This window comes from Pseudonaja textilis, chromosome 2 (assembly GCF_049901715.1).
Source record: "Pseudonaja textilis isolate UNSWEBS1 chromosome 2, rPseTex1.2, whole genome shotgun sequence".
NCBI lineage: Eukaryota > Metazoa > Chordata > Lepidosauria > Squamata > Elapidae > Pseudonaja > Pseudonaja textilis.
This window is the reverse complement of record NC_141991.1, coordinates 62,914,695-62,935,425: the sequence shown is the minus strand read 5'-3', so window position 1 is coordinate 62,935,425 and position 20,731 is coordinate 62,914,695. Positions and strand designations below refer to the sequence as shown.

At 40.9% G+C, this 20,731-nt stretch overlaps 1 long non-coding RNA gene across 1 annotated transcript in view; it reads left to right on the top strand.

Annotated features, from left to right (window-relative positions):
• The window catches only part of LOC148126881 (uncharacterized), a 45,329-nt gene that overhangs the window by 8,967 nt on the left and 15,631 nt on the right, over positions 1-20,731 (top strand). The window contains exon 2 of the long non-coding RNA XR_015741673.1: positions 8,522-8,646. This is a non-coding gene — a long non-coding RNA (uncharacterized LOC148126881). The remainder of the gene's footprint in view (positions 1-8,521; positions 8,647-20,731) is intronic.

Genomic DNA, 20,731 nt, shown 5'->3' with positions numbered 1-20,731 from the left:
ACCCTTCTGTGAGCGTCTGCAACCTTCTGACAAACAGTCAATGCGGGGAGCCAGATTCACTTAACAACCATGTTACTAATTTAACAACTGCAGTGACTTCACTTAACACATGTGGCCAGAAAGGTCATAAATGGGGCAAAGTTCACTTAAATTTCTCACTTAGCAACACAAATTTTGGGTTCAATTGGTCACATGTTGAGGACTACCTGTAGCCTCTTGAGTACAGTAATTGTGTGATAGTATTGTGGTAAAATTCTTCTCCAAAGGTGTTGAGAAATCACTGGTTTTTCAGTCTCCAGCAGCTGATTGAGAACTGTATGAATGTGAGAAAGGAAATGTACTGTATTTTGGTTAATTAAAAAAAAAAGCTGAACACATAGAATTGTGTCCGTGCGAATATAGAATTTGCTAATGATTTTCATGATTCTGGAATTGAGTTGAAGCTGAATGCCCCGAGGACCTAAGATGGAAATAAAACATGAATGAGACTTAATAGAATGTTTAGACAGTGGTTCAACTTTAAGGAAAGAATAACAAAGTGTGATCTCCCTTGTTTGTTTAAAGATTAAAAGTATGTTGCCCCGGAGTATGAGCATATCATTATTTTTGCCCAGAGAGGGTTCGATAAGAAGCCAAAAAGAACTACAAATAATGTTAAGACTATGGATTAAATATATTAATATATATAATTCTATACAGGTTGTTCAAAGTTACAACACCACTGAAAAAGTGACTAATGACCATTTTTCACGCTTATAACCATTATAGCATCCCCATGACCGTGTGATTTACCTTCAGGTGCTTAGCAACTGACTCATATTTATGATGGTTGCAGTGTCCCAGGATCACGGGATCACCTTTTGCGACCTTCTGACAAACAAAGTTAATGGGGAAACCAGTTTCACTTAACCGTGTTACTGATTTAACAGCTGCAGTGATTCAATTAAGAACTGTGGCAAGAAAAGTCATAAAATGGGACAAAGCTCAAAATTTAGCAAATTTCTCATTTTGCAACATAAATTCTGGGCTCAATTGTGGCTTTAAGTCGAGGACTACCTATATGTTGGGTCAGAGTTATTTCCTTACCGGATTCCCCAACATTTCCCCAAATTTACAACAAAGACAAAGCTTCTAATGCCCTTGAATATGACCAAGATAAGGGGGGCACCAATAGCTCTGCCCAGTTTCAGATCATATTGCCACTCCTCCAATAGGAGCATCAAATTCAGAATCTGACCACTATCCTGAATGGGCTGTAGATCAGTAGTCACCAACTAGTGGGCCAGGGACCACTGGTGGTCTGTGAGAAAATTTTGGTGGTCCGCAGAGAAATATCACCCCCAAAGCAATTAATCCAGGCTGTGCGGGAACACAAGGCTTGCGTCACTTGCATTGTGAACAACACAAGATAGTGAGGGGAGGGGGGAGGGGGGGAGGGGGGGAACTTGGCCCACTCCCCCACATGGGCTGCTGGCCACCAGGCTGCTTCTTTCCACTTCTTTCTTCTGCTTTTGGCTGCATGCAAGGTAAGCAGCGAAAGTCTTCTTTTCTCTCCCCCAAACTCCACCAGAAATGAGTCTTTGGGACCCTTCAAGGCATCCTGCTCCAAAAGGCTGTACTGACACAACTGAGAGCAACAAGTCTCACAAAGACTCATTTCTAGTAGAATTTGACTTCCTTGCATGAAGCCAAAAGTCTCTCTTTCTCTCTCTCTCTCTCTCCCCCTCCCTCCCTGAGAATGGAGCTAGAGACAGTATCCTGCGATCCCAAATAAAGAATGATTGATCAGTAGGAAAACAGGGTAGAGAATTTTTCTGAAGATTTTTTCGGGGGGATTTTCCCAGGGTCTCTGGTCCGTGGGATTTAAAATTATGGGTTTGGTGGTCCCTGAGGTCCAAAAGATTGGCGATCCCTGATGTAGATGACCTGGCTGTCTTGGAAGCTATGAACTTTCAAGCCACCACATTCCCAGGGAAGAGAAATCAAAGTCCCCTTGAACCAGAAGCTTGGGTAACTCCACTGCCCACACAGAAAAGGCATCAGGGAGCTCAGGCGAGAAGTTTGTTATGCAGCAGGGAGGTTGATACGATAGCAAGAATCCCAACTGATCCGTAGAGCTCAACTTAAGGAACAAGGTCACAGCCGGGGCCCCACAAAACCATAGGAAATTCCTTGCTGACAATCGCAATACACCCAACCCCTGTCCCAAAGTCTTGATTGACACCACACTTGAAACTCAGCTGGCAGACTTTACAAACAGCATCTGTCCCCTTCATGGCCCAGCTAGATCTTGGTAATATGTTTTATCATGTTTTTACTGAAAAAAATTAAACCTGGTTTTTAGTCCAGTTGCCTCCAGAAAAAGCACCTTTGGGACAACCTGACCTGGATGAATGACAATCTCTACAGATTTGTGGTTTTTAGAAAATAGATTTTGCCTAAAAACTGGGTTTAGAAATATTCCCAAGTTTCTTAATTTAAAAAACAAACCCTTTTTTGTCCAATTAGTACTTTTATTATGTTCTAGCAATATCCCTATGTGAGATTTTCATACAGTGACAGAGTTAACAGATGAAATGCTAGCATGTGACGAGAAATGTCATGTTTCAAGATTTAATTTAAGTATAATCCCTCATTAAAGCATAGCTGAAGGGAAGAATATAGTCTCATTCATTTAAATAAAGACTAGGATTTGCGTAACAATCATATGCTAGTGTGCCGCAGGAGACCTTTTTTTCTAATTACCACTCCATTAGATTATTTTGATTACTACATTAGCCTCCATGTAAACAATCTGCTAACAAAAAGTATTGCTTTGCACTAAATGCTCAGCACTTCTATCCCTATTCATATGTTTCATTGCTGTATCTGAATATGTTATGTTTAAACTAAGTTTCTGTAGCTAATTTTGTCATTATGCTCCTCTTCTTGTGCAAATCCAACTATTACTGGATCTGGTAGATAGTCACTTCCACTGATTGCAATTATTTAACCTTCCTATAACCTGAGCTACAGTTTTGTATTTCAGTTTAACAGTTCATGTGATGATTCTATCTGGTTTCTTCCATTAGAGTAGGGGTGTCAAACTCAAGGCCCGCGACCTGGATCCAGCCCACGGGGTGGTTAGATCCGGCCTGTGGGGCCACCCTGGAAACAGTGAAGGACTGGCCTGGTGCTGCCTCTGCCCGCGAAAACAGAGCTTGGGAGGGCCACGTGCAGCCTTCCCAAGTTCTGTTTTCATTGGCTTCAGGAGGTCATTGCAGCCAAAAACAGAGTTCGGGAGGCCGTTTTCACTGGCAGAGCACTCAGGCGCCCCCAACATGAGTGATGTCAAGCTGGCCACACCCACTCTGGCCCCTCCAAGGTCCAATACAACCCTGATGAAATTGAATTTGACCCCCCCCCTGCTTTAGAGCCTGAAACAAAGTATTCCCCTCCAAGGAGAGTTTTACATTTGCTCCTCCACTCCCAACCCTCTTTTGACACAAGAGTTACAGTGCTGGAAGATACACAAAAGGGTCATCTTGCTGGCAGAATCATGTACTGTTTGAGCCAAAGTCTTTCCAGGCCCTCACTGAAAGCTGGCATAAATAATTCCTCCCTTTTAATTTTACTGTACAGAGAGTAATGCTCCTGCTCCATCTTATCTGCCATTCTGGGGGGATTTTGGACGAGACATTTGGATGACAAGCCAGCCTTGCTGACAAAAGGCTTTCATCCAAGAACCACCTCCTGAAGAATGCGTGAGACTGACCGTTTAGCTTAGCCGGATGATTTTAGAGGCAGGAAAAGTTGACTGTAACTCAAGAATCATGTTTAAGTTACACAGCTTCTTCACCTCCTTTGCATATAAGCAATGATGGAAGGAGGAAGTCAAAATTTAATTCTATTTGTCATAGCTCCAGAAAAGGCCAGACCTTTGCTGCTGTAGCTGCTAATATAGCTACAATTAAATATGTAAACAATAAATAGGATGAGACCAGCCATGTGTTTAGTAGACAGTTCTAAGTCACAAAGATTCTAAGGTCTGTGGCCTTCCTTGTTTGGCACCACTAGCAGTCTTTGCAACGCAGTGCCAGGACAAAAGCTATAATCTCCCACAGAAATGGGCATGCTTTAGCCCACTGATGACACAGAGTAGATAATCCCTGTATGAAAGTTCCAGGAAAGGAGAAATCATTTAAGACAGGAATCTCAACAACAGAAACCTTGCAACTCCTTTATGGTTTTTGTGTTTATTTTAGAATAAGTTTTTTGGGGCTACAGTGCATATCAGATGGATGAACACACAATCCTTAATTGCATATTTGAATAGGAGGAGGATTTGTGAGTGATGAGGCCAGAGTAAAGTGATACAAAACAATACAGACCATAATCAAGAACTGTGCTACTAATAGCAGCTATTTAAAAGCATCGTCAATCATAACCCTGTGATCTTGTGTTGGCAAACCAGTGAAATTTCATTAAAATACATTATACCATGATACACATGTTATGAACTTTTTGACAGGTTGTAATTCATCTGCTTTACACAGGAGTCTCTAGCTTTTGGAGCACTTTTCTTACATTCTCAAAAAGAGGCTTCCCTGGGGAGTTTTGGTTTGGATTCCACTGGAAAAAAAAATACACATTGTTTTCTATGGAATCCTGAGTTTCAAAAAAAAAAAAATGTTCATTGATAATTTAGCAAGATTCCATAGTATCTCATGAGAAGGCTGAAGCATTGTTTCTCTTTCTTTCAAGGGGAAGAGACTCTGGAAACTTGGTGGCATGTACAGGTGACAGAATATACTTCATTTAAGTCTACCGTATCTGGAATGTGAAAATAAAGATAACCATTCGGTACCAGCAAAGAAACAAAGAGATCTCTCTTTGCTGCCCTCTAGTAGTTCTTTGGATTTAGCAGTACAGATATGGTAGACCCAATTTTGTCAACAAAACTCTGGTAACAAACTCAAGAAGGAGAAATAATCATTTAAGACCCTAATCCTCAGTCCATGGGCCAGTACCAGTCCGCGGCCTGTTGGGAACCAGGTTGTGCAAGCAGCAGGCTAGTACACAAAGTTTCATTTGCACAAGTGACAGGCACACACGCAAACCATCCCCTCTGAAAGCCGAAAGATTCTAAGGCTAGCCATAGAGAAGATATGGGAGAAATAAATGAGATAGATAGTAATTGAGAATAACGAAGAGATCTTGAGGCTGACATTCGGACCCCCCTAGAAAAAGGACATTAGTCCCTGTAAGAGAGAATAAAGAGATATGTTAAGCATTGCATACATTTCTATGGTTTATCGGGATACTTGGCATAAAATTTCTTTAGCAGTTCAGGGGCCCTAATGTCTTTTTCGTTCACCCACTCAGCATGAGATAGGGGAAAATGTTTCCAGGCTACAAGATATTGTAGACGACCCCTCCATTTCCGAGAGTCCAAAATCTCTTTAATCTCGAAATGTTGTTCACCTTCAATCAGCAATGGGACGGGGGGATCAGTCTGGGCTGGTCTCAATGTACAGGTATGTTCGGGTTTCAGCAGGCTAACATGGAAAACAGGATGAATGCGACGAAGAGTTTTTGGTAGAGTCAATTGAACCGTCACAGGATTCACAATTCGCTCGATAGGGAAGGGCCCCACATACTTAGGACCTAACTTCTTTGATTTCTGAGTGGTTTGCAGATATTTGGTTGAGAGGAACACTTTGTCGCCTACTTGATACGACTTTTGTGGGGCTCTCTTCTGCATCTGCTTCGGGCTAGATCTATTTCCACCTCTTCCGCTAGCAGGTACCACAACTGCAAGTCATGTGGATCCCTTCTGGAGATGCACGTGTGGTATACCTCTTCATTTAGGCCATCTTTGTAGGCTTCTATTAGAGCCTCCTGGGACCAGCCTCGAGTGCGATATGCCAGCTGTCTGAACTCTTGGGTGTAGTCAGCAACTGATCTTCCCCCCTGAGTTATGGTTTTCATCCTGATCCTGGCCCTTCTCTCCGCCAGAGGGTCTTCAAACCTCCTCCTCAAAGCAGTCATGAAAACATCAAGGCTTCGCAGCTGGGGGGAGTTATCATTATACAAAGTCACCACCCAGTCAGCTGCCATCCCCTCCAGGGTCCTGGTAACACATCTTACTTTGGCTGCTTCAGAGGTGAACTCTCTTTCATATTCTGCCATATAGCTTCCAACCTGCACCAGGAAAAACCCCAAATCCTTGGGATTTCCTCCAAACTTCACATCTAAGGAAGGCAGGTGGCGTCTTCTGGGCATTACCCCCGCTGCTGGGGCTCCCCAGACGGGGGCTGGTGATTGCGTTGGCGTGGGCTGGGCCAGGGGGGTGGTGGCAGCCCGACTTCCCCAGGCTGAACTCGCTCCCCCTTCCCCCTCATATGTTGGAGCCCTGCCGGGTTTCTCAGAAGCATCCTTAAAGCTTTTCCCAGCCTGATCCAGCCTGCATTCCATCTCCTCCCCCTCTTGCCACAGCCGTTCCCTCGCACCTCTTCGACTTACAGTGATTCCAGGAGGAGGGGGGTCTTCCGGATCTCTCCATCCGACTCCTAACGACCATCTGGGCATCTCAGCTGGAGTTTCTTCCAGAGTAAGGTCAGCTAACAAGTCGGTGGCGGGCATCTCTGGTAACAGCATTGGCTGCTCCCCCACAGCTCCCTGCTCATCTTCATCGCTGGCTGGAGATGACATGATGTGAAACCCCCTCGGAAGAAAAATTGGTGTTTTCTCCGGGTGGGCTGATGATTGAGTTTCGGAATAATGTCAGTGTGTGCTCCTTTCAAAATCCAAGAAAGAAATACCCAGACTCCATGGTTTAGAGCAAAGTTGTTCTTTTACTGGATGATGAAAAGGAAGCTACAAATGAAATTCCGAAACTGAGGATTTGGTGCGCAGATCACACATACAAAGAAATGGAATTGTTCCCACCCCCCCAAGTTCAGAAGTCTCTTCCAATTAAAAGTTCTGAATATGATCATGTGGGCATCTTCAGGTGGTGATGAGGCCTCTGTCCATTGACCTTGACATATTTTGATAAGACTTCGCAGCTGCGCACAAAGGGATAGAGGCTAGCAAGGAAATGAAAGTTGAAAAGAAGAAATCATATACCCCCTCCTTCTTCTGCCCACAGTAAAGGAATGCAAAACACCTCCAGCTCTCTTCCCCCCCACAATTACCCCTCCCCCCGTTGCTAATGACAGCCGAAAGATTCTAAGGCTAGCCATAGAGAAGATATGGGAGAAATAAATGAGATAGATAGTAATTGAGAATAACGAAGAGATCTTGAGGCTGACAGCGAGTCAGTAAATTAGCACGTTGCCTCAATGAGTATAAAAGGACACAGCTGGGCTGGTACATTTTGCCAGGAACAAAGTGACTATTAGAGTGAGGACGTTACAGCAAGAAGCTCTGAGACTGGAGATTTATTGCCAGGACTGGTTTGCCGGACAGAGTAAAGATTTATGCTGTGGATTGAGGTTTCTGCCAGCCGTTATCTTGTAAGACTTCTTTCCGTTTGATTTAATTGTGAAACGGCTGCTTTCTGTTTTGTTTGTTTGAATTTTGAAGGGGAGTCATAACAATAAACAATATAGCAATAGCACTTAGACTTACATACCGCTTCACAGTGCTTTACAGCCCTCTCTAAGTGGTTTAAAGAGTCAGCATAATATTGCCCCCAACAATTTGGGTCCTTATTTTACCCACCTCGGAAGGATGGAAGGCTGAGTCAACCTGGAGCCACTCAGAATCGCACTCCTCGAGTGAGCAGTGAGCTAGCCCTGCAGTACTGCCTTCTAACCACTGTGCCACCAGGGCTCTGTTATCCAATAAAAACAAGACCTTTTCAGTAGTCCTCGACTTAGTGACTGTTCAAATTAACACAGCACTGAAAAAAGTGACTTATGACTGTTTTTCACCGTTACAACCTTTGTAGCATCCTTATGATCATGTGATCAAAATTCAGATGCTTCATACTTACGAGGTCACCTTTTGTGATCTTCTGACAAGCAAATGGGGAAGCCAGATTCACTTAACAACCGAGTTCACTGATCAACTGCAGTGTTTCACTTAACAACTGTGGCAAGGCAGTTCATAAAATGGGGCAAAACTCACTTAGCAAATGACCCACTTAACAATTTTGAGCTTAATTGTGGTCATAAGCCAAGGACTACTTGTAGATACTTCCCTAAGGTTAACTGGGCTTTCCTACTTATAAAGGTAGAAGAAAACAGATTTCTTACCATTTTTTTAAAAATGAAAATCAAGCCATTTATTCACTGAAACTGGGAGCCAGATATCGATACACAGTTTTTGTTACTGGGTTTACATTTTTTGTATCAGGTGTGTTTTATAGTATACACAATTTTACAGATGCTGTAACTGAAACAGATATTTTGCTTTGTTTTTTCTATGGGTAATTAATTAAGATTCATATGCTTGCAAACTGAAATAGCAGCAATTATATATTTCCCCAAGGTAATAACTTGTTCCCTGATCAGAAGCTTTTCCCTTGTCACAGGAAATGGCGCTATTCAAAATGTGCATAGCTGTCTACAGTCCAATTTGCAAGTGATTACAGCAGACTCAGTAGGGCATCCTTGTAAAATCAACTACTGAGCATCACAGCAGGAAAATGGATGAAATGTAAGTCACTTTCTCAAGCTGCAATTTAAAAAGCAAGTCCTTTTGCACTCAGTCTTATTTATCTCCAAGCAGACATTCATAAGTTGAGGCTGTAAGTTATTTAGGCTGTAAGTTATTTTGCATGCTTGTTAGACTGACATCCCACCTTTTATTCAGAAGATCAAAGGGGCCGACACAAATACTGATTTCTTCCATTGTTTCTCATAACAACAACCCCATTAGGTAAGAGTGACTGGCTCAAAGCTGCCCACAGAATGCAGCCAGCCTCCTTTCCCTCACGTTCTATAGCTATGAATTGCTTCAGATAATGAAGATAATATTCAGCCAGCATTTCAACTGATTATTGGTAGCCTTTATCCTATAAGAGGCCGATCATTCGAAATCCTTCTGGCCAAATTCCTGTCATCGTGGCAATGTCACATGACATATTGGGACTTTTTCCCTCCTTGCTAAACCGGGCGTGGGCATGGCCAGTGCATGATGCATCTGGCCCATGGGCCGGGAGTTTAACAGCCCTGTTCTAGATGTTATCTAAAGTATTTTTATCCTTTATCTGTCCAAAACTTCTCAGCATTCTGACTCCTTGACTGACCTAGCAAAGGACTAATATAGCCCCAGGCTCCAAAAATCTGGAGCATCCCTAGTTAGCAAACATAATTTCAGATTCAGGTGTCATAATAAAGGAGATTTTTGTCCTCAGGACTGGCCTGTTTTCAGATGTATCCAGTGGGGTGATGCAGCATTTCAGATTTGAAAGCCAAGAGACACTTTGGAGCATGCATGGGTGTGAAACAATGGCTCTGTTGCTGTTTCCTGAGATTGCAGAGCAGCTACATGATCCCAAGAAGAAGCACAATTGATCTGAATTTTATTGCTCCTGCATGCTCCAATACACCATTTTGCCTATCCAGCCCATCCCTTCTTCTTATTTGACCTTTTTCAAAAATGAAGAGCCCCAAATATTGTCATTTCTCCCCTCTCAGGAGATATTTGCTTTAGCATCTTGGTACTTTGCCCTTTCCCGCCTTCCTTTCTTTTTTTATAGCCTTTCACCGTCCTTTTTAAAGGCTTGTTGATTAGAACAGTAAACAGTATTCTAAGTTCTACGGTGCTGTTAGTTTTGCATTTCACATCTTAATGATTGCTAGCAGGGCAGTAGTCTTTTCCACAGAAGCCTTATGCTGAATTTACATTTTTGTTGTGATGTCCATCACAACTTGTGATCTTTTTCTCTTTCACCACTACAAACTTCTGATTTTTGCCCAAATGTGAACCAATCTACTGCGTGTTTGTCTACATGGAACCTAATTTGCTGTTTAAATTACCATTAGCGAAGTTTGTTCCAGCCTAAGGGCAATTTTTCCCAAAGCCTGTTGCTGTGTCCATTTTTTCTTTGTTCATTTGAGATTTGGGTGAGGCAGGAGTTACATCTCTGCAGCCATCAGAGGAGGTGAGGCTGGAAATCTGGTCTCCTTTTGCATTTTATAGAGCTCACAGGATGAGTTAAGCAGATGCTCTAAGGCTTCCAGAAGCTTACCACTCATTTTTTGCTTCTGTGCTAAAATTCACACCCTGATCATTCAGTGGCTTCCTGCCAGATTGACTTCCTCTTTGCTCACAAGATACAGACCCCATATGAACAATTAGAATAGATGTTTTGCGGACTTTAAAGTTTATATTCCACTATTTACAGATGCATTGAGTACAGACTGGAGGACTCTTACCAATCCCTGACATGCCCTTTGCAATCACCAGAGTCCCATTCAAGATTGGTTCAAGCTTTTTCTGCTCCCCCGCCTCCAAAAAAAAAAAAAAAGATTTTGGAGCTGTTAGGGAACCTTGAGGAAATGCAAGCACTCCTCTCTTAAAACCTGAATTGTTTTCAAAAACAGTTTGCTGAAACCACCTGTTTTTAGAGTGTAGCCCCAGACCTGCTGTGCAAAGCCTGGTTTGGCCCTCAAGCCAACAAAAATTGCTTAGCCATCCCTGAGTTGCAAGGAATGGTGATTACTTTTTCTACTTCCTATTGTTGAACTATTCCAGAAGAAATCTCATCACTTACGGATGCAGCCAAGTGACACAACATTGATTAACTAACTGACCAGATCAAGAGTAAAGAACTTTGTGAAAAGATTTTAGAAACCTCCTAAAAATATTGTATTAAAGTCCTGTCCTCCCCCACCACGTATTTCTTTGCATTGTGAAAATGCTGTGTTCTAAAATCTTTAGTCTTTGATTTATGACCACAATTAGGAGCAGAAATTCTGTGGATAAGCAAGACAGTTGTTAAGGGAGTCATGTGCAACGTTACAATCTTTTTTGCCACGGTTGTTAAGCAAATCACTGTAGTTGTTAGGCAAATCATGTGGCAATTAAGCAAATTAAGAAGTATCTACTTCTGTCCTACTACCGCAGCACCATTGAGAGTGCCCTGACATACTGCATTCTTGTATGGTATAGGAGCAGCTCTGTAGCAGACAAAAAGGTTCTACAGAGAATTATTAAAACTGCCCACAATATCATTGGGCTCCAGCTACCAGCCCTGGATGACATCTTCACATCTCGCTGTTTGAGGAAGTTGCACAACATTCTCAGAGACTCTTCCCATCCTGCTTACAATCTTTATGAACTGTTGCCTTCTGGCAGAAGATACAGAACAATTAAAACTCGGACCACACATTTTCTGAATAGTTTTTATCCCAGAGCTATAATTGCACTTAACAATGAACTTAAGGACTACTATCAGTGAGCTGTTGGATAGTATTACTTGGTCTGTTGTGTGGATGCTTGTGTGTTTTTAGGAGGCAGGGAATTTTGGCGGGTGGGGGAGGTGTTTGGGGATTGTGATGTGTGTGTGCATGTTGAGTCTGGTCTCTGGGTGTTATGTGAATTTTATTATATGTATACTGTGTATATATGTACAATGACAATAAAGAATTCAATTCAGATCCAGATACCTCTATTGACATTGCGTCAGAAGCTGACTGGGAAGGTGGTAAATGACCCTGGAATATTGAAAACATTGTAAATATTGTGCCAAAATTGTCTGAATTTTGTTCAGATGACTGGGGATACAATAGGGCTGTAAGTGCAGAACTGTTTTCAGCATTTCATTGATATATGGTGTTGTATTGCTTTCAGCTATTAAAATGCCAGTATTTCCATTAAATTAAGTTCAGTCGTCATTCTGTGGTCACTACCTTGTTTAATCAAACTGGGATTGAAATTGACACAGCATATTTATTTGCTTGATTTGTACAGTGTTTATTCATTGCACAATACCTTTTCTTTATCCAAGATACATTTTTTTCCTGGCCTAGTCCAGTCTCTGTCACGCACAAAATGCAAGATAATAAAATCAAGCAGTTCTATGTATATATGAAATGAATTTTCCTTGTGACATTTTAAGCTGTAATTCGGTTTCACAGGTCCATCATCTACTTCTTCTTGTCTTTTCTGTTCAGTTCTCTTTTTCCCAATTACCTATAATCTGAATTCTAATACTTGTACATGAGATAAATTTGTTTTAATATATTGTCATTCCCAATGGGTCTGTGCTGTGATACACCTCTTGTTTTCAGAATTCATTACGGCTTTATTGGGAGTGAAAATGAATCTTGCGTGGTAGAAAGACAATTCCTTTAGAAGAAATGATATTAGCTTATGATAGGTCTCCTATTTAGCTTGTCTTTTGCAGAAAGTGGGTCCTTTCTTAGCCTGGCTCAATGAAATAGGTTTCCTTAAAAATACTTAAATTAGAATACCATACGCAGCAAAATGTGAAAAGATAGGAGGAGGCCATCTAGCAAACGGTATGAAACAGATGGAATAAGTAACACATTAAAGTAAATATCATAAATATGAGACCATAAATCATGTGCAGGAAAGCAGGTTCTCACAGAGGAAAGGAGAAATGCTATCTGAAGGCAGAACTACTGGCTTTAGATTTGCAGGGCTGTGAAAATACGGCTGAATGAGAGTTGTGTTCTTTGTCCCTGGAATATATCTTTTCTAACAAAAAAAAGGGGGGACAGATGGCAGGAGTACTCAACCGCCATTAGCCTGGTTTCCCTGTTCGTTTCTTCTTCGGTGAATCTGAATAAAAACGTTTTCAGTATGTTTACAATAACACAGTTTAGACCAGAATATTTGGAGGCCCCTAGAGATAATGCTGAACTGAGCAGTGCTTATGTGCTTTTGAGATATTATTGTAGTATTTTGTAGAAAATTCTAAACAGAATTTTCAAAAAAATAATATCAAGTACCCCCGCAATCCATTGAGGGTTGGCTGATGTTTTCCTTTCATGCTTTTGTTTTTGTTACATTCAAAAAAAGATTCAAAAGTTTGAATTCAAGGGATATAAGGATGGTAATATTTCCCACCCCAGTAGTGCTATCCGAAGCTTTGTAATTTTAAATTACGCTCAGACTTTTCTGAGATTGGACATCTACCCTGAGGTTTGCTATGTTGGTCTAACCCAGGTTGGATTTTTAGATACAAAAATCCTACTAGTCACTGTTAGCTATTAGCTACTGTAAAAATGGACCCGAAAGAGGATGAGAAAGTTGCATAAAGGCCGAAGAGAAAACCGAGGAGCTGCCTTCCTCGTGTCACCCTCTTAGCCTGCTCAGTTTCCAATGCCTTGAAAGCATTTTCCAGCTGTCTTGTTATGTATGAGTTGGTAGCCGGAGGCTTTACTGGCCTCCGCTTGGTCTGCCTCTCCCCGCCCACCAGGCTTCACATCTCCATTCATCTGGCTTTGTGTCAGTTCAGAACCAGCTCTGCATCTGTGCAACTGCAGAATATTCCTGTTGTGTTGATGTGATTATAGAATAGAATAGAATAGAATAGAATAGAATAGAATAGAATAGAATAGAATACTTCATTGGCCAAGTGTGATTGGACACACAAGGAATTTCCACAGAATGTATAGGATAGAATTCTGCAGATAGTATAGTAAAATAGGATTCTACTATGAAGAATAATTGTCTAAGTTATCTGCATCTGGAACAAGGCTGGAAGGGGTTTGCTTTTGATCTGCTTTTACCCTTGTTGTTGCTGTTGCTGCTGTTACAATATGGCAGCTCTGCTTTGCTTGTGGAACACCTATTTTCCTAAGGGAGGTAACTTGTGCCTCACCTACCTCTGGGTTCCTGAATGAAAGAAAGCATTCTGCTTCCCACTCTCCCCAAAGAGCTTCAGCATCCTGTTCCTAGCAATTGCTTAGCCACGTATCTTTCCTCTCCCGCACACTCCAGCTCTTTCAGAACGATGCAGCCATGGTTACAGCTTCTAGGGGGAAGAACTTGATTGCAAAACTACCAGCATGTGATCATTTCACCAGCACAACTTGCAAAAGGCTTTTAAATTCAAGAGAAAAAGAGTGGGGAATATGGAGTTTATTGCAAAAAAAAAAAAAAAGGAGAAGAAAGGAAGAAATAAGGGTTGTTTGTAATGGCAAGGTAGAAATGTAAAAGTAAATTGAATCAATAGGAATCGTTTCCTGGGAAGGTCATCTGTTGAACAAAATGGATCGGAGTACTTAAGAAGAAGGATGCATATGGATAGAAATCAAAACATGTGTGACCAGTATGAAAAAAGGGTTTTGAAGGGGCTGGATCTTATAGAGAGAAGGAATGAGGTTCAAATCACAAAACAAATACATGAAAGAAGACAAATGGGTCAAGAGTCAGTGCAGGGCCCAGAATATGATGATTGGGTGGATTTGCCTCACAGAGGCAAAATGTTTGCAGAACAAAAAGTAATGTATGAAGTGTGCATAATGTATGACATGGTAGGAACAAGGATGCGTTGCAAGAACGGAAAGATATGGATACTGAAAGGTGTAGCAACATTTATTCATCCAGTGATTTTAGAGAGATAGAGAGATAGATATTCTATCTTTCTGTCTTTCTGTCTGTCTGTCTGTCTGACTCTGTTTTGCTTATCCCAAAAAGGAGCAGTACAATAGGCAGGCAGGCCCATAAAGCTAGTTTTATATGAAGAAAGCTTTCCCTCAGTAATGGCTCCAATTTTCTTGCAAACCATCAGGCAAACATACATAGCATGTTTTTTTTCTTCTTTCAGCTTTAGAATGGAATAGAAAGGAAAGATTTTTGTGAGTCCAGATGGAGAGCATCTTAAGGCAAAATGCTTGATTGAATGTCATTGTATGAACTCTTTTATCCAGCATCTAATGGGAGGATTGATTGGCTCCTAGTTTTCTCTATCTCGTCTTGGCTTTCTAGTTGGCCAAATTGACACAAAAGTGAGGTTGCCTTAAAACTGGTTTTTATTTTTTATTTTTATTTTTTTGAAAGGCTGAGTGGTTGATAAAAGTAGCAGCTTGACCATCCAGTTGAAGCCGGCAACAGAAAGCCTCAATGGCAAATCACTTGCTGGTGTAAATGCTTCCAATTTTAATCTTCAGCATCGTGAGGTAGAATTAGGAAAGATTCCCATTTGAGGCTGCACAGCTGCTGCCAGTGACAGTAGCTTATGTATTTGAGCTAGGTTGAAAAAAAGCAAACCTTTCCCCCTTATTATCCCTGCAAGATCCTGTTCACTAGTGGCATGGTAAGAAGAATACTCTGGATGGTATATCTGGCTAATTGTAATCTAAACATGCGTATGTTATTCTGCAACAAAAGATACAATTTGAATCTAACTAGATCTGTTTAGATACACCCTTGAAACATGGGCACTAACCTCATAATCAATACAAAAGCTACAAGTGGCACAAATATCCATGGAAAAGATACATGCTCAGCATCACAAGATAAGATAGAAAGACCTGCACATGGATTAGAGAACAAATAAAAATATACGATGCCATCAAGAGAGTAAAAGAATGGAAATAGAAATGGTCTGGTCACATAGCAAGAAGAATTGATGGCAGGTGGACCAAGACAATCATAGAATGGATCCCACTTGATAAAAAGCATCCACGAAAGAGACCTAAAAAAAGATGGATTGACAACATCAGCAAGTATTGCAGGCCCAAATGGCCAACAAAAGTTCAAGACTGTATTGGTTTGAAGCATGCAGAAGAGGCCCTCATCCTGCAATGGACACACAATAGCTAGAATGATTATGATATCTGGTTAGATGCAGGGCAAGATGTTTCATCATTGAGATCCAGTTTGGTGTGGTGGTTAAGGCATCAGGCTAGAAATCAGAAGACCATGGGTTCTAGTCCTGTCTTAGGCATAAATTTACCTTCTTCCTAGGGCCGAGAGAAAGTGATGGCCCAAGATTACTGAAGGCCATCACCTTCACTCAGCCCTAGGAAGAAGGTAAATAGCCAACTACTTCTGAAAATCTTATCAAGAAAACTGCATTTGTCATGATTGAACAGAACAAACAATCATCATTATACTGTAGTACAATTTTCTTGTTATAGGATGGGCAGCTGTATAAATAGTTTAAATAAATATTTTTTTGGTTTGATCCCTTGTCAGGCATTATTTAATAGGTTGCTTTTTACATATTTTATACTTTCTGTATATTGCAATTGATAGTCATAAAGATTGTGAATGTCAACAACGGCTATAACCATACAATACCAAGACCAACTTTGTAAATGTTAATTGTGATCAGCTTATTTTTACTAGCTTCACATTGTGTGATTCCAACTAATGTAATTAAGTTTATAGGTCAATGCACTGTGAAGTCAAAAAAGATAAATTCAGTAAATGGGTTTAAGTCTGCTGTCTGAGCACAGTCAACATTGGTTCTTGAAACATATTAAGAAAACCAAAGAGCTTCTTGAGTGCATAAAATATTTTATAAGACAGAGAGCCTAATCCAAATTAATATTATCAATTTAAGAAGCTTTAATAGCTTGTCATACTATAGAAACTTTTCCTATTAATCCTGCATATTTGAGGCATTGGCATCAATGAATAACAAGCAAGGAATATGCTTCTATTTTCAGATTTTCTTGCTGTAAAATAAAGTGCTTCTCTGAATATAAGAAACAAGTTCATGTAGAATGCCATGTATAATTGCTTCTATTATTCTTACATTATAGCTATTCTCTGAAAACTATTAACCAAGAAATCTTTGCTCATAATACCTATGTTGAGAATTATTTTTAAAGTCATTTGTTTTAGAACTAATGAGCTTTTGAAGTATTTGTTCTGTTTTTTTCAATATTAAAAAAAAAAATTCAAAGCCTTGAGTTGGTCTTCAGGAGCCACATGCAGTAACTGCTGCTTTATCTGAAAAATCAGGTTTTGAAAACAATCTGAGCATGTCTTTCATAAATTACATTATTAGGCATGTTTTCCTAAACTTACATAGCTTAGTTGTGATGAGTGTATATCCAATAGAGGCAGTCATCATCATACAACCATATGTGAAGCCTGCACATTACACTTGTATGTCACAAAATGAGTCAGGCACATGACCAAACTGATTTTATAACTCTTTTTTGGGCCAGAATCATTAAGTGAATATGGTGGTCAGAAAGCAGCAGCTGAAGTCATTAAGTGAACTCAAGTTTTGCTATGGGTGATGTTTTGCCAAAAGCTAGAAGTGTTGGTTTTCTACAAAAGCATTGTAAAAAGCAACCACATGACTATGGGCTGTTGCAAACGGCTGCCAATGTGGCCTTCTTTGCTGAGCACTCAAAGTTTGGTTATGTAACAAAGGAAACAGCCCAATCATCAGAATTTTAAATCCCAGCTCATAAATCTCCTTTTCGGGTTGGTTGGAACATTGAATGGTCGCTAAATGGCCCATTGTAAGTCAAGGACTACTTTTTATGGAGCTGAAAACTTCTCAATATTGATTTAGGGGTGGGACCATGTTGTTGGCCTCATGTCTTACTGACTACTCACTTTGTGAAAAGAAGACTGAGCTAATTAGGTACTTGGTCTCATCTAGCAAAATTCTTCTGGTATGACCTCAACAGATTATACTTTTCAGATGAATTGGAAAAGGACTAATGTTTAAGAAAGTTTATATATTTTAGTATCTGGAACCAAACTGAGAATTATTACCATCCTTAGTATTAGCAGTTGATGGAAAATCCTATGTGTTTGTATAGTTTTGCCTGTCCTTATACATGCATAAATATATACATATATTTCTAGAATACCATTATTGATAATCTAGCCTCCTGTATAAATTTAGGAGTATGGTGTAATCTAGGTCCATAGGTGTGTGTGTGTGTGTGTGTATGTGTATGTGTGTATATATATATATATATATATATATGTAAATTATCCTTGAAGAAGCACAATCTGTATACATGAAGATATACAGAACTTCAGGAGTTATTTTTTTAAAAAGGACTGCAGTTCATGTAGAACTATGAAGATGGCCCATTGCTGGAGTTCTTTAAAGGAACCATATCTTTTCCTGGGAATATATCTTTGAATTTGCAAATTCCAAAGCACTTTTTTGCCTTTGCAAATTCCAAAGAACTTTTTTGGAACTGAATCTGCAGCAAAACATATAAGGGCTCCATTGGTGGCATCAACAACATCAAAGCCAACTCTGCTATACTGAGGATTACTCAGTGAATGTTAATAAGATCTCTTGCCAGAACAAGTGAAGTAGACGCTGTGATAGAAACTCTCACTTTTTCCAACTGTCAAGTGTTGAACTGCTATATAGAATTGGATGGTAATACATGTAGGCAGCTATCACAGAAGAGCCACTTAAGGCCATTTTGTAGCCAGTGGTTTTCTGAAAACCTACTGGTTAATTCTGCTAATGAATAATTCTCCATCAGCTGGCCCAGAACTTAAAACTCCCATAGAGATGTAATTGCTGGTTGACCCCAAATTATTGATCTCAGCCCTTTTACAAGCTGCTTTCCATTGCTCAAGGCTGGACGATGGGGAGATGTATGCAACCAGTTAGCTTTTGTCACTGAACAGCAAGTGACCTAAATTCTTTCAAAAGCAGTATTGACTTTTCCAGAACAGACGCATAATGAAACACCACTTCTGCTTTCTCAGGCCCAGATAGGCTCTAGAGATAAATTCATGTCTTAGCTTTTTTCTTTCCATGCACCAGAACAAGAGCCTTTTACCTCCTGCAGCGTTTCACTTTTTTTCTTTTTAGCATTGATCCTGATTAAAAAACAAACAAACCAGGAAAAAATGGTGACTGTTGGGAAATTCAAATGGTGATGCTTCCCACTGCTGCCAGGAAATGCTTCTCCTGCTGAATTTTCTGACCAGAGCCATCTGACCAGAGATGAAACTAGGCCTCATTCTTTGATGGAAATCTTGCCTGGTGCAGAATCCAAAGATTAGATCTGCATCTTAATCAGGCTATCCCTAAACCTCACAATGCTAATAATTTGTGTCCATCATCCACAAGAGCTCATTAAGGGTTGAAAAAGAGTCCCACGGTTGCAAGCGATGAAAATGAGAGCTGAAAGCATTCAGGATTAAAGCTGTGATCTTTTGTGATTAACAGAGCAGAGGGGCAGAAAAGCCAGCTTGGAGGGGGAGAAAGTTAGATTCATTCCAGGTGAAGGAAAGAGCAAAGGCAGAGTCAGACCATTTCTGCACAGGGCCCTGATGCCTGCCCAATTTTTCCCCACCCACTGGTAAGTCCTCTTTGCAAATCTTTCCTCTAAAACATCAGATTGCAGATAAAATAACAAGCATTCACACATCCAGGGAAAGAAAAGACATTCTTTGCTGACTTCCAGAAGAAGAATCCAGGTTGTTCTTTGACTGAGCTTTAACTAGCAACTTGGTTTGATGTTCTAGGTGGATAAAGCCAGGGGTGGGATTCTACCAGTTCGCACCTATTCACTAGAACCAGTTGTTAACATTCTAAGCAGTTTGGAGAACCAGTTGTTAGAGGAAATTACTGGCCTAATCCTGTAAGGAAGGCAGGAAGGAAACATTCTGGTGTTGCTTACAGAAACTGCCTCTCCGTTAACCCTTATTACATTCTTGGCAGGACTAGACTTCCTGTCTCAGGAACTTCTCTGGAGTATTTCCCACCTCCTTTGCTGGTACTTTGCTTGTGTGGAGTGATCATTTAAAGTTACAATGGCACTGAAAAAAGTGACTTATGACCCTTTTTCACACTTACAACAGTTGCAGCATCCCCACAGTCATGAGAGGCCAGACGAGGAAATGCGTGCCTTGATGTGAATGATATTGAGTTGGCCACACCCAGCCAATAACATGACCAAAAAGCCATGCCCACCAACTAAGTCACACCCACAGAACCAGTTTTAAAAAATTTGAATCCCACCCCTGGGTAAAGCATTTGAGTGTGCAATGATAAAGCACCATATAGTTGGCAATGGGTTGGATCCAAATATGGCCCCACCCAGAAGTGGGATCCTACCTGTTCCACTACCAGTTTGATTATCGTGCTTGCATATGTGCCAGTGGTGGGAAGGATACTGTAAAATCTCCAGTCAGAGGTGGTATTTGCCCGTTCTCTGGACTACTCAAAATTTCCGCTACCAGTTCTCCAGAACTGGTTCAGAACCTGCTGAATACCCACCTCTGGTGTGTGCGTCTCTAACGCTCACACACAGCTTTCCCCATACCAGCTAAGGCCTGCAGCGCCAATCAGCTGAGAGGATAAAGAAGAGGAAAGCGCAAGGGCCGGTGGGAGGGCCAATCCTGCGCTTTTCTCTTCTTTCTCCCCTCAGCTGATGGAGGCTTTTTTTCTTCCTCTCAGCTGATCGTCGGAGGCTTTTTTTTAAAACTGCCTGTTCTGCTGAACCGGTCCGAACTGGTAGCATACCACCACTGGTCACACCTGTTCTGTAGATCTATTGATCGCTTTGGCTAACAGAGGAATCCTGCTGAGAAGATGTTGAGGCAGTTGCAGAGTTAATCAAAGATGCAGAATTGCTTGTAATCATTCCATGGTCCAATACACCGATTGACCGATTGTGCTGTTTGTACATAATGAGAAATAAAGCAGGGATTTGTTGGCAGAAAAGAAGCAAAGAACACTAGAGCAGCTGGGGAAGCGCAGAAAAGGAGAGGCAAAGTCACAGAGGAGCAGAAAAGCAAGCTAGGTTGGGCAGGTTAGAGAAGAAAGAACAAAGTAGCAGAAAGAGTTTGTCTTTGCCCTGCTTGAAATCCC